Source organism: Pteropus alecto, unplaced genomic scaffold (genome assembly GCF_000325575.1).
Source record: "Pteropus alecto unplaced genomic scaffold, ASM32557v1 scaffold3, whole genome shotgun sequence".
NCBI lineage: Eukaryota > Metazoa > Chordata > Mammalia > Chiroptera > Pteropodidae > Pteropus > Pteropus alecto.
The window spans coordinates 27,099,486-27,115,018 of record NW_006442484.1 but is presented as its reverse complement, the minus strand read 5'-3'; positions in this window follow the sequence as shown (position 1 = coordinate 27,115,018).

Genomic DNA, 15,533 nt, shown 5'->3' with positions numbered 1-15,533 from the left:
ATTTACATATAAATTATAAATAGTATAAATAACAATTATATTACATACAACAATTATTTCTATGATAATAAGCTTTATTATAGAAATAATAATATTTTGGTGTTCTTACTAAGAACGTCACACCTCTTTGAAACTACAACCCAAATATTTTTATTCAGGTGCTATTATTTCCCCATTTCACAGAAGAGGAAACTGAGACACAGGTAAGTGAAATAAATTCTTCCAAGTCATCTAACAGGTAAATGAAGAAGCTGAGATATGAACCTAGGCAATAAAACTCTGAACTCTAAGTTCTCTTTCACACCCGTCAACAAATCTATTTTCAGCTTCATTTTCTATTGTTGATCTAATGACGTGAAATATCAACAACATAATCAATTGTGATCAATGATGCCAAAATGGCAACATGTGTCTTCTCCAAAAGAAACACAGAAGAAATATACCTTTCCTTCTTCATCCTAGCTGGTGCTGCATGCTTGCATGGGGTTCTAATTGAATTAGCAAATGCAATAAATCAACTGAGTAAAAAGGAGGAAGCATTTGGAGAAAGAATTTATAACTTTGGATTGTTGAAGTCAAGACAGCTACGTTTGATTCTTCTTTCTTATGTCAAGTCACATTTTAGGCCTTGTTTTTCTTTTTTCAAGTAAATGACCCCATGACTATTCCGTTTTGTCCTCACAGACCCAAAGCCCAGATGATTTCTGACATAACCTGCTCAGCCTTTGGATGTTTTCTCGGCCAGTCACTGAGTCCAACTCTGAAGAAGTCTTTCTGGCTCATTTGCTACCAGACTCCAAGGTGAGAGTTTGCACCTTCTGGTTTTTGTTTACAGAAGTTACTGTCATCCAAAACAATGCCCCGTGTTTCAGAAAAACTAAGATGGGGTCATCGTTCACTTCAAAGGACTCACACTAGGTGGATTATTTTCTGAGTTCACATGCAATGTGAGAATTGTCAGAAGCTAATGTTGCAGATCACAGACTTGGCAACCTCTTTCAAAGACGTCACCTGAAGCAACAAAGTCTTAGTTCCATTTTTGAAAAAGCAGGACCGTGGGGTCTTTTTGACCATGAGGTTAAACATCCCTCAGCCATACTTTTTAGTTTAGTATCATCTTCTGATGGTTTTAATATATTTATACACTTGTTAAGAATCAGAAACTCTGGGAATTCAAAGCCCAAATTAACTTCTTGGCTTAGTATTTTAGAGTTGAGTCTGGGAAATATGACTAAAGGATGGTGGAAAGAATGAAAAAAAGAAACTAACTGGAGTCCTATTTATTTTTTCCTCCTTTCTTAAAAGTGACATAGTCCTGCCCACGTAGCTTAGTATCTAGTGGTGGAGATGCACCAACAATTACAATAATGTGTAATTATATATGTAATTAATGTGTAATAAATGACACAATAGGGTTATGAGGCTTTTTTTTTTTAACACTTGAAGGATTTAATTTGGTTATAGGATCTAATTTGTTATATCTTTTCTAAGGGAAGAATTAAGAGTAGTGGTTAGAGATGTAAAATGCAGACTTCAGTTGGGTTGGAGCAGTTTAATAGTGAACACTGCAGAGTAGCGAGCTTCTTGTCACTGGTAGCAGTCAAATAGAGACCTATCATTTGGGATATTTCTGCTCGGAAAAACCATTGGTGTTGATGCTTCTGAGTGAGGCATCTGATCTGAAATTCAGTAGTTTTATGAGTTAAGTGTTTACTTTGAGTTGTTCTCAGTCTCCATGAGAAGACTAAGACGTGAATTCTGCACATCTTTGCTAGCCACCTTAGCTAACGCAGGAATTAGGAGCAATAAAACAGGTGTGAAGCCCTCAGACTTTTACACCTAGTATCCCGATGTTACCTCAGTTTTGAACACTGGAGACTAGTGGTGGCTTACTGTAATTGAAATTCCTCTAGGAAAACAAACCAAGGCCTTTCTCATTGTAATAAAGAGGTGTTACAGAACAGACCATCCACCCGGCACTTGCATTGCCAAACACTAAACATTGGATTGCATTGAAGAAAGATTGGCTATTTTATTATGAATAGTGACACCCTGGAGAATGAGAAGTTGTTGCTTAAAAGCCTGGACTCTGGATCCAAGGTTCAAGGTGGATTTTCAAGAGCATGGGGGAACAAATATACGGAAGCGCTGGAAGGGCAGATTTAATTGGAGGACCTTGGAGCTTGGCCATTTATGGTAAGCAGCATCAACACAGGATCTTCCTGGAGTACAGACTCCTCTGCTTCTGAAAGGGTTCCTGTGTTCAAGTTCTGGTTATATCCTAGTTCTTTGGTTCTGTCTCTGTCTCTGTCTCTTTCTCTGTCTCTGTGTGCATGTGAGGGGTCGGGATTTGGTTCTGGGTGCAGCAGGAGGTCAAAGTTCTCTCCTCTGCGCAGGCTTGGACTGCATGACTTGCAGTTTTGGTCTGTTGTCTCAGGACAGCAACTCCTTAAACAGGATAGAACCATTCTGAGCTGGTCCTGTGGTTACAAAGGTAATATGTTTTATTTTGAGATACTAATGTTTTCAAATGTGCTGTATTTTTCAAAGCTTTCTTTACCTTCATTTTATTAAATAATCTTTTTCATTTCTTATTTAACATGGAACACCTAAAAGGTAATGATCTTTTCTAGTCACAAAACCTCAGCTCCTTTGAATAAGTGTTTAAAACACACACACACACACACACACACACACACACACACACACACACAGGCTTATTAACATATTTTACTAATATGTCAATATATACATATTAGTAAATACGTATCTAAATATCTAAATATGCTTGCAAAAATATAGGAATAGTCTTTTATGTTACTTCAAGTAATTTGAGTTCCTTATATTAAAATGTTTTTCCTACTAACAAAGGATCTTGTCTTTTAATCGGAGTTTCAGTTCCACAGAGCGACTGAGATGTACCTGATCTATAGGCTGGAAAACCAGGGTTATGAGAATCGTGCACCTTTCCTGTATCCATTATTTTTGTATATTTTGCTTTTCTTAATAACAGAAAGATTTATGGTTATTTTTTCTATTAACTCATCTCTATCTTCCTGCCTTTTTAATTAATAGATTTTAATTATTGATAATTACAGAGGTAGTTAATCCCAATAGATATTCATTGAGCTACTATTATATGCCAGATATTATCTTAGTCACAATAGTACAATTGAAAGAAACCTAGATATTTTTTAGAAGCAGAGCTGAGTGCTTGTGAAAACCAGCCACCTCAAACAATTCAATAAGGAGGGAGGCTACTTCCCCAGGCTCTAACAACTTTAATTTAGACATGATAATAGGAGAAAGAATTTCAAGAGAGAATAGCATCAAAAATGGAAAACAAAACAAAATATATAACCTCTTAAGCCCCAAAAAGTGATTTTAAATAACAGGAAAAGGAAGCATAACAAAGTTTATTTTCAGATATCTACATAAAAAGGACTCTTCTGTACTTATTGTTAATTTCCATTTAATGAGAGAACCATTATCTCCCTTTCATATTTGAATTTTGTTTATTTATTTAAAAATATTTATTCATTTATATTTGTAGTGAAGTAATATTGGTTAATAACATTATATAAGTTTCTGGTGTACGACATTATAATTTGATATCTATATACACTGTAGCATGCTCACCACCAAAAGTCTAGTTTCCAGCCATCATCATATATTTGACCTCCTTTACTCATTTTACCCTACCCTCCAATTCTTTTCCTCTCTGATAACCACTAATCTGTTGTCTGTATCTATGTTTTTTCTTGTTTGTTTCTTCTTTTATTTTATATTCCATGTGTGAGTGAAATCATATGATTTTATTCTTTTCCATCTGACTTATTTCACTCAGTGCAATACTCTGAAGATCTATACGTGTTGACACAAATGCTAATATTTCATCTTTTTTATGGTTAAGTAATATTCTATTGTGTGTATATATACATCACATCTTCTTAATCCATTCATCCATCAGTAGACACTTACGTAGTTTCCATATTTTGGCTATTGTAAATAATGCTACAATGAACGTAGGGGTGCATATATCTTTCAAATTAGTGTTTTCATATTCTTCAGATAAATAACCAGAAGAAGAATTGCTGGATCATATGGTAGTTCTATTCTTAATTTTTTGAGGAACCTCCATACTGTTTTCCATAGTGACTAGACCAATTTGCAATTCCATCAATAGTGTACAAGAGTTCTCTTTCCTTCACATCTTCTCCAATACTTGTTATTTCTTGTCTTTTTGATAATAACCTTTATAACTGGTGTGAGGTGATGCTTCATTGTGGTTTTGATTTGCATTTTCCTCATAACCATCTTCATGTGACTGTTGGCCATCTGTTGTCTTCCTTGGAAAATGTCTATTCAGAGCCTTTGCTCATTTTTTAATTGGATTGTTTGTTTGTTTTGGTGGTGAGTTCTGTGAGTTCTTGATATGTTTTGGATATTAACCCCTTTCAGGACTATCATTTGCAAATATCTTTTTCCATTCAGTTGATCACTCTTTTGTTTTGTTGATGGTTTCCTTTACTTATTTTTGACATAGGTTTTTGCTTTGAGGAATTAGTCTTTTGCTGCAGTTACAGAAACACTCCTTCTCATTATACAAGTCAAGCTGGGAAGGTTGAGGGAGGTTGATTCTCAACCACAAAGTAAAAAATCGAATGCTTAAATAGAATGTTTGATAGCATTACATAAACCCACGCTAACTTTAAGAACTTTTTGTGAATCATTCATAGATACTCTCTGAATCATTTGCAGAAGTATTTTTTTGGAAGGAATATGTAGCATGAATGGCAATCTCATCCTTCCTGATGTTAATAGTGCTCCCACAGATCGTTTATATTCTGCTGCACCCAGAGGGACCAGGAAATTCTCCCTTTTTCATGTGTGTGTATGCACTTGGAAACAGTAAGTTTTTTCTGAAAGGGAATTTGCACAGGGTTGCCTTGGCTACATCAAAAGAATTTTCAATCAACAAATATTTGTGGAGTATTGTTTTAGGTTTTATGAGGAATGCAGAGTTTTTGTCCTCGAGAAGCTTGTATTATTTTAGTAGAGAGAAATTCAAATTTAAAATAGTTACGTATCACCCATGAGGGCTATCAGACTTTGGAGAAGACCCCTAGCTTCTGTGAACGCATATAAGTGTGTTATCAGTATTTTCTACAGAAGCCATTTTAATTATTTCCTAATTAGTTCATGAATTCCTTAAGGATAGGACTAGTGTTCTATATGTCTTTGTATCCCTTACAACTTTTAGTACACGTTTGTTGATTGATGTTTAAGATCTTGGAGAAATTACTTTCCCTTCTTTGTGAATTCAGAAATTCTTTAAGAGAATATATGGTTTTCCCCATACTGTGGCATAGTCCTTCAATAGGCAAGGTATCAATTTTCTTACCATAAACTGATGACATGGCATCATCTAATTAGAGACTCTTATGAAGGAAATTAGCTGTGGATAGTTAGTAACTCATCCTTTGTCTCAAAGCAGAAGTATGAAATGTTTCCACCTGTTACCTACTCTATAGGCTGGTGATATTTTGGTCATGTCTTCAGTAAAGGGCTGAATGCGAGGGTGGTCTCAGACTTTGCTATTCACTGTTTGTAGAGCTGAAGCAAAAGCTCTGTTAGGGCTAAGTCACAAATAATCTGAGCCATTTAAGATTGGATGAGCATGAATAAACCACCCCAGCAAAAAAAAAAGTTCAAATCAGTAGCCTTTAGTGTTCCAGAGTGCCAACAGACAGTAAGCCTTTTCAGGATAACAAAAAGTTATAAGGAAAAAAGATGAATACTGAGGAGATAGGTGGGATTAGAAATAAGATGGAAACAGCCTAGAATCAGGGACTAAATGTCCTCTTGAACAATGATTACATTTACTCCCAAGTCCTCCTATCCCTCATTTTTATATATTTTTATGGCTATTCCAAAATGAATGCCAATAAGCTTTTTGATGTCATTACTACCATACCAATATTTTCTACTCTAGGATTTAGGAAACCAGAGGCTTGGAGTTAATTTTTTTAAGTTAGAAAAGGCTTGTGTTATAGATTAGGCAAACTTGTTTCAATGCAGTCCGTAGATACAGTGCCAGAATAATATTTCATCCAGTAGATATTTATCCCTTTTAAAATCTGACATAAGCTATGGCTTAATAAGATTCTTCCAAGAGAAATCAGGAAGTAAATTGTCTAGAGAAGTCCTCTTGACTCTATTATAAATTTCTGATTGTGTATGGTCAGAATTAACAGGACATGGGTTGGGCCCATGTGGAAGAAATCTATTCTATCAACATCTCTTGAAATACTGTGACTGTTGAAGCTATAGGTCATGAATCAATCATAGGTTTGTAAGTTGTTGCTCAGGTGGTAGATTTATATTTCTGATTTATGAGTTAATAATTTATCCTTCTTCCAATATAGGAGGAAATAGTAGCTGTTTGAACAGAAAGACAAACAGACTTAAAATGTCATATGGTATCTCCTGTTTTAATGTCAGTTGGAAAAAATTAAGAAATCTAGTTTGAGTAAAATATGCCATGGAGAGCCCTGTAAATATTACTATAAAAATCTGCTGTCTAGAGGCAATGCCAATGGACCATGAAGATGACTCCCAGTCAGTGAACAATGACTGGACTCAGGAGAGTGAGACAAAGTCTTTCATCCTGCCCCTGACTGGAGCATAAACTCCTGACCTCAGCAAAAAAAGCAGTTGTTCCCAGATGTGGGATGATAGGGTGAGAGATGATGCTACAAAGTCATCTATTTTAGAGCTCTATTCAGAGGCTTCTGATTCTAGCAATGGAGTAGCTCTTACAGACTAATCTTTCTGATGATATTAACTATAAGAACTGTATAAAATACAAGAAAAACAATAAAAAATCTTTATGCAGTTATTAGAGAACAATCTAGACAGCCAGGATTTGAGGAGCTAAGACCTCATAGAGAAATATATTGAGGTGAGTCCTACCTTCCTTCATTGCTGCTTTTATCTTCTGAGACATGGAACATAGGTTGGAAAAAAAAAAAAGTTCTGCCAGCTTCACTGGGAAAGCGATACAAAAATTGGAATTTTGAGCTACTGAGACAACTAGGACTTGAAAGCTTTTTGTGCTGAAAGAAGAAACCTGCAGAGTGTCGAACCCCACATTTTGCATGCAGTTTCCCCTTGAGTAGGTTACTTCTAAGCTATATGTGTATAAGATGAAACACATAGAAACCCAGAAGAATACAGCTGCTAAAAGCTTAAAAAGCTTAGCTGAAATTCAGGCTTGCCAAGGAAGATCCCTCATAAATAACCCATACTTTCATTTGAGACTCCTAAAGGGCGATCCCCTAGGAAAAAAGACAAAAAAGGAAAAAAAAAAAAAAAAGAAACATCTCCTAACTCATTTTATGAGGTTAGCACAACCTTGAAATCAAAACCTAGAAAAGATATTACCAAAAAAATAAAAATAAAAAAATAAAAACCAATTTCTATATAAAATAGATTCAAAAACTTAAACAAAATATTAGCAAATCAAACACATCATGATTAAGTTGAGTTTATTCTAGAAAAGCATGGTTGATTTAATATTAAGAATTTAATCATAATATACTACAGTAAAAGAATATAGAAAAGCGTATGATCATCTAAACAAATGCAGACAAAAGATTTGGTAAAGTTCAATACCCGATTCATGCTGAAATCTCTTAGGAGCTAGAAATAGAAATAAATTTTCTTAAACTATTAATAGATATTTCTAAAAATTCACAGCTAATCACTTAATAGAGAGAGTAAAAGCATTTTCTGCCAAAATCAGGAATGACAAAAGAATGTTCAGAATCACCACCTTCATTCGATTGTACAGGAAGGCTTACCAGTGCAATAGAACAAACAAAAATAATGAGTCATAAAATTTAGAAAATTTAAAAATTTCATTATTTGGAGATAATGTGATTGTGTATACGAAAAATCCAAAATAATCTTTAAACAAAATATCAGGCTTCAGAAGTGAATCAGCAAGGTCAGAGAATAGAAGATAACTATACAAAAACTATTGTATTTCTATCTGATAGAAATAAATGTGCAAATAAATTCATTTTAAAAATCAGAACTCTCTACAATGGCATAAAAGTTTTAAATATCTAGAAATAAATCTATCGAATATAGAAAACCTACAAAAAGAAAACTACAAAATATTATTGCGGTAAGTGAAAGAAGACCTAAATAAAAGATGAGATTTATCATTTCTAAGGATTGGAATCTGCAATGCAAAAATGTCTATTGTCCCTAAACTGATTTACAGATTTAATGCAATCACAGTAAAAATTCCCCCAGGACTTCTTTGAATAAAAATTGATAAGTTAATTCTAAATTTTTTATGGAAAAGCAAAGGCTCTAGAATAGCAGATAATGTTAAAGGAGATCAATGTTTGAGGACTTATGCCACCAGATATCAATACTTAGCATAAAACTATGAAAGAGTATGGTACTGGCACAAAGAAAAATGGGCCATTGAGCGTGATAGTGAGTCCAGAAACAGATCTACACATATACAGTCACTTGGTTTTCAAAATAGATGCAGTTTTAATGTATTTTGAGGAAAGAATTTTAAAAAGTAAACTGAGTGGATTATCCACATGGAAAAAACATAAACTTTAACTCCTCGCTCATACTATACACAAAAATTAATTTCAGATGGACTTAATGTGTTTAATTAAATGTGGAATGCTTAAATGCAATATGCTTAAATGTGAAAAGTAAAACGATAAGTTTTTTAAAGGTTAATAATATACGACAAGATCTCCATGACCATGGTCGAACAAAGATTTCTAAAAAGGACACAAAAACGCTAAGTATAAAGGAAAATTTTGATAAATTAGGTCTTTTTAAAAATTAAGAAATTCTGTTTATTAAAACATACCATGAAGAGAGTTAAAACTCAAGTCATCAAGGGGCAAAGATGTTTGAAATGCATGTCTAGCAAAGAACTTGCATTAAAAAAATAGTATTAAAATAAATAAGAAGACACCCAAATAAAATGAGCAAATGACTTAAATAGGTACTTAGGAATATATGCAAATTATTCATATAAAAGGAAAATCAATCAACATCTTTAGTTAACAGAGAAATGAATGTTATATCCACAATAAAATCATACTACCAACCCATCAGCATGACTAAAATGAAAAAAAAAACAAAAAACAGGTAACACCAAATATTAGTAAGAATGTAGAACAACTAACTCTCCCACACTGCTGAGGGAATGTAAATTGATACAACTACTTAAAAAAAAAAAAAACTACTTGAAATATCTACTAAAACTAAACACATGCATACCTCATGTCACAGAAATTTTAATCATAGACATACACCTAAAAGAAATGCATATGTCTGTTCACAAAAACATGTACAAAATGTTTATTTAGGATTGTTTGTAAGAGTCCCAAACTGGAAATAATCCATATGTCCATCAATACATTGTGATATATTTTACAATGGAATATTTACTAGCACTGAAGAAAGGTCAAACTATGGCTACAAGTAAAAATTTGGATAAATCTCATGGATAAAATGTTGAGCAAAAAGGCTAGTCTCAAGAGAATACATACTATAGAATAATACAGGATTCTATTTATATGAAATTGAACAGCAAGCAAAACTAATCTATGGTAGTGGAAGTCAGAATATTGATTACTTTGGAGGAATAATGATTGAGATTGATTGAGAGAATAGAAGGAGGCTTCCTAGGTTCTGGTAGTGCCCTTGATCTTGATCTACATGATAACCTGGGTGTATTGAATTTATAAAAATTTGTTGAGTTGTGCTCTTTACTGTATATGCAGTGCTCTTTAATGTATGAATAATATATTTCGATACAAAATTCACCTAAAAAAACCTCTAAATATCTTCAGTCATAGATTCATGCCATTTCAAAACATTAGGTTTTGAGTCTATTTTGAAACGTTTCTTAGTGATAAGTTTTTATAGTTAGCCAGTTGTAAGATTATACCTATTGTATACCAGTTGTAAAATGATATGAGTTGTAAGAGTATAGCTATTACTTTGAAAGTGGGGCACAATTCTTGGTGTCATCATTATTATAACCCTTCAATTTAAAAAGATCAAACTAGCTATTTTATGTCTATTTATAATGGTGAATCATCAGTGATATATTCTACAGGCAGCTCTAAATATAACACAAAATTTGTCATAAGTTTGGTTCTCAGAAAACTTGTGGTGATTCTGAACTGGTCTTGGTAGCTTAAGGAAAACTCCATTTTGGTAAGGAAGTGGTTCTAGCTTAGCTTTAAGGGGCTGAGTAAGTTTATCTTGGCCTTCAGGCATCAAAAGCAGTTTAGTTGAGTTTGGCTGTGTTCATGTATATTTTGCCTGCTACTATTCACTTTGGGTAATTGGGAAACAAAATTCTACTTAATTTTAGGGTCTTTAAAAATCTGGTTATTTTAATGACCATAACCCTGGATCATATCTTTGAAATAACATGATTAAGGGTTTATAGAAAAAATATTAAATTCTTTCAACCTTGTGTTTCATAACTAGCTAGTAAGTCAATGTGCAATTCACAGAACTAATTTCTCTAGGTTCTTAAACAAAAGTTTAATGTAATTTGAGTAAGTAAATAGTAAATTAAAGACTCATGATGCTTTCTGATGTTAATTATTGATTTATTTTTATCACCTGACCCTTTGATTCTTAGATAGTAAAATAATACTATTCCTTGGTATTCAAGTATTGTTGTTCATCTTAATAAGTAAATTAAGATTTGATAATAGCACAAATGCCTTAATGAGTTCCCACTCTTATAACCGAACATCAAATCAATCAGGATTATGTAAAGAAACAAGCCTTTGAAGAATAGATAACAAACAGCATTTCCAGAATAGTGCTACTGTCACTTGCTCAACACCTGGTATTATAGCTAATAGAGAGTTTTCACATATTCTACAAACACGAGTCTTTAATATTTTGAAATTAAGAAAATAGATAAAAGTAATAATAGTGACTAGCCTGGATTTCTCTCAAAGCAAAGCCTGAGTGAAAACCCAGCACAAAAGAAGTTTATCTGAATATGATCCCAGGGTGCTGGAATGAAGAGTAAGATAAATAAGGACATGAAGAAAGCCAAAACATGGGTGTGCTCTTGAATTGACCTCACCGTGGGTGACTGCTACTTGATTTCTGCAGGATCTTCTGGGGAACCTCACTAAATGAGCACCAGAGCTATCTACTCAGGAGATGAAAGAAGGAAGCATTTATCCTTTGGTTCTGATCTCCAGTTAGTCAAGAATAACTTCAAGGATGGTAATTTCTCCGTAGTTCAGATTGCATGTCACTTACACCGACACCAAGTGGATTTTCATGGATGTTCCATGAGGCACTATCAAAGCATCCCAGGAGCAGACATGAGAGGTACATGGAGCAGCCTAAGTAAGGTGCTGTTTGATGACATATGCATGAAACTGTTCAAAGGGAAGTAGGACTGGTTGCTGTAGCAGTGGCTAGATAGAATAAGGAGTGGGCATGAGAAAATTCAAAGTGGCATTTGAGAGGTGTCTGATAAAGTTTTCATGATTAAGACTATATTAATCTGGACTTAAAAAAATACAAGTAATTGAAATACAAGTAAAAGAAAAGAGCTACTTCTAGTAGAATATCCCTAGGGAAAATACGAATTGGCCTGAGGACACAGGCTCATGGCTGTACCAATTGCTGCCGTCATGGCGATAAGCTCTCTCTTGACCAGATCTGAATTATGACATCGTCCCTAAGGCTGGGAGCTGGAGCTGGGGGAGGATAAGATCAACACATCCCAACCACAGAGCACATTCTCTCTATAGATAAGAGAAGGTCTGTGCCTAGTTGATGGTAGTAAGTTTACTGGTCAGGCAAAACAGAAAATATCTACCAATAGCAGTATTTTAAAAATGTTTTAATTATTCTTGGGTGTTATTGCAGAAGTTGACCTTGACAGAAGGAAATATAGTTTATGTCTTTTTCATGTGTCCATAATAGACATTCATTCTTTGCTAACTGCATCATTGAGAAGCCCCATGTTCACAGATATGAGTATTAGTAAAAAAAAAAAAAATTGTTGATAGACTATCATATAATAGAAAATATCTCATTATTTTATCATAAAATTTATGAAAACTATGTGATTTTTTGTTTCTTTAAAAATTTTTTATTTTTCAATTACTGTTGACATACAATATTATATTAGTTTCAGGTGTACAACAGCAGTTGGACATTTATATAATTTATGAAGTAGCATGGGATGATTTTTTATTTAGACTTCTTCCCATAACACGGAAGACCATTTCTCCATTTTTTTCCCAACATAAATGTAATACAGTCTCATCTTAAAAAATCTAAAATATGAGATTCCTTTTTACTCCCTTTTCAGGAGTAATCACTGATAATTATTCAGTTGCAAGTACCCAAACCAATATTTTTCCCATTAATTAAAAAATACATAAAAATACAATGTATGATGTTTATAAAAATGGGACTAAAAGCTGAATTGACATTATGAATATTGTTATTATAGAATAGTTTTAATGGAGATAAATTTCAGCTCTTACACATTGTCAATTAATTCTCCCTTTTTAGATCCTATGAGGTTATGACATAAGTCTAGCCATAATTCTTCCAGGTTTCATTCATAAAATGATTGATCAGCCCTCCTGGGCTCACAACATATTTATGATAACCTTCATAATTACAAATAATTTCTATCAATTCCTAATTATCTGCTTAAAGTTATGTTTGTTTTCTCAATTATTTCCTTTGAGGTACTAAGAGCAACTGTAAAACTGGAAATTTTCCTATTCTTTGGAATTTTTGTAGTACATCCACCATTACAACTTGCGTGTCTACTGTCTGCCTATATAGGTCAAAACTATTCACCAGCATATGAAATAATGATAAAAAGAGGACATATAGAATGCTAGTTAATTGTTGCAGATTATATTTTTCATAAAAAAAAAAAAAATTGTTGATAGACTATCATATAATAGAAAATATCTCATTATTTTATCATAAAATTTATGAAAACTATGTGATTTTTTGTTTCTTTAAAAATTTTTTATTTTTCAATTACTGTTGACATACAATATTATATTAGTTTCAGGTGTACAACAGCAGTTGGACATTTATATAATTTATGAAGTAGCATGGGATGATTTTTTATTTAGACTTCTTCCCATAACACGGAAGACCATTTCTCCATTTTTTTCCCAACATAAATGTAATACAGTCTCATCTTAAAAAATCTAAAATATGAGATTCCTTTTTACTCCCTTTTCAGGAGTAATCACTGATAATTATTCAGTTGCAAGTACCCAAACCAATATTTTTCCCATTAATTAAAAAATACATAAAAATACAATGTATGATGTTTATAAAAATGGGACTAAAAGCTGAATTGACATTATGAATATTGTTATTATAGAATAGTTTTAATGGAGATAAATTTCAGCTCTTACACATTGTCAATTAATTCTCCCTTTTTAGATCCTATGAGGTTATGACATAAGTCTAGCCATAATTCTTCCAGGTTTCATTCATAAAATGATTGATCAGCCCTCCTGGGCTCACAACATATTTATGATAACCTTCATAATTACAAATAATTTCTATCAATTCCTAATTATCTGCTTAAAGTTATGTTTGTTTTCTCAATTATTTCCTTTGAGGTACTAAGAGCAACTGTAAAACTGGAAATTTTCCTATTCTTTGGAATTTTTGTAGTACATCCACCATTACAACTTGCGTGTCTACTGTCTGCCTATATAGGTCAAAACTATTCACCAGCATATGAAATAATGATAAAAAGAGGACATATAGAATGCTAGTTAATTGTTGCAGATTATATTTTTCATCTCCTTTTTATTCATATTTCTTGCAAAACCCCCAGAAAAATAACAATGTGAATAAAAATGATAAATTCATTATGTCATCAAGAATAAGAGAGATGAGAGCAGAGAAGATATGTCAAAAGCACTTTGGAAAACATATTGGAAGAGTGGTAACTGGCCTAGCAGATTGGAAGAAGATGAAATGTAATTACCTCCTTGTGCATATGGGAGAATTAATAGAAGTCAAGGTGGATATCTCTACCTAGACCACTCAGCAAAATTATAAATCAAGGTGCAAAGTAGAATAAGGTATCTCCAGACATGTAAGTTCTCAAAATTTTACTTCCCATACATGTTTTTTTGATAGGATATAAGGGATGTGTTTCACCAAAGTAAAACAGAGTGCAAGAGAGATGGGGTCCGGGGAACAGGGAATGGAGCCTAAGAGGAAGGAAGAGGTAATCATCAGGATGGTGTTAAAAAGAATTCCCAAGACAACAACCGTGAACAGTCCTATGCAGCAGTCAAGACTGGAACAGGGCTGGGATCTCCAGAGGGTTGCCTTAAAGAAAAAACAAAAATTAGATGTGCTTCATCTAAGCTATTGAATTTATTGGCATGAAGTTGCTCATAATTTCCTTTTATTTTCCTTTTTAATATCTGTAGACTACAGTGAAATCACCTCTCTTATTCTTAATATTGGTAATTTGTGTCTATTTTTTCTCTTGATCAGTGTGGCTAGAGGTTTATCTTTTTCTTTCTTTTTTTTTTTTAAATCAAACAACCAGCTTTTGGTTCATTGATTTTCTCTACTGTTTTCCAAATTTATGTTTCACTGATTTCTACTCTGGCCTCTATTTCCTTTCCTTTCTTCTTTTTCTGATAGGTTTATATTGCTCTTTTTTTCCAGTTTATTAGGGTGCAAGCTGATCTGAGAACTTTCTTCTTTTCAGATATAGGTATTTAGTGTTTACAGTAGATACATATAGGATCCGTCTTATTTTTTCATTTATCATTTAAATTTTTTAATACTGGAGATATCCTAATGGTAAGGGATCTAGTTCTACTTGAACCAAACTCAAATCCCAGAATCTGTGGCAGTTCAAAGCTTCCCCATGAATCAGCCCTTTATATCCTTCACAATGCTTTATCTGTATGCAAAGTTTATTCCCCACTCAGTGTTTCCTCCCAAAAGCCAATCATACTTCAAATTCCTGGGCTTTGAAACCTTAAAGGAAGGAGAAGTCATAACAAATGATATCATCACTCTCCACTCCTTCCTTGGTTTCCTGCCCTCTCACTGGCTCCATTTCTGTTCCACTGCTTGCAAAGGCCAGCGGTTTTCTGCCTGATGCTCCTCATTGTGTGGGAGTCACTTAAAAGTGCCATGCAGTCTCTGGAGACAATTGCTTCTCTTGGGAACGGGTGGGGTGTGTAGTGCTACACAGCTTGGCCTGCTTTCTTAACGTCCTTGTGTTACTGGAGAGTGGGGATCCTCTCCCAGAGCATTGTCCAGCTTCTTGATGTCTCAAATAAAGAACTGAGCAAGACACCAAAATACAATAGAAAAGAAAAGTTTTATTAGAAGGGAAAGTACACTTCCAGACGTGGAAGAGGGCCTGGGCAAGAGAAGGGTGGCTCAAAAAGGCCTGGTGGGTGGTTACT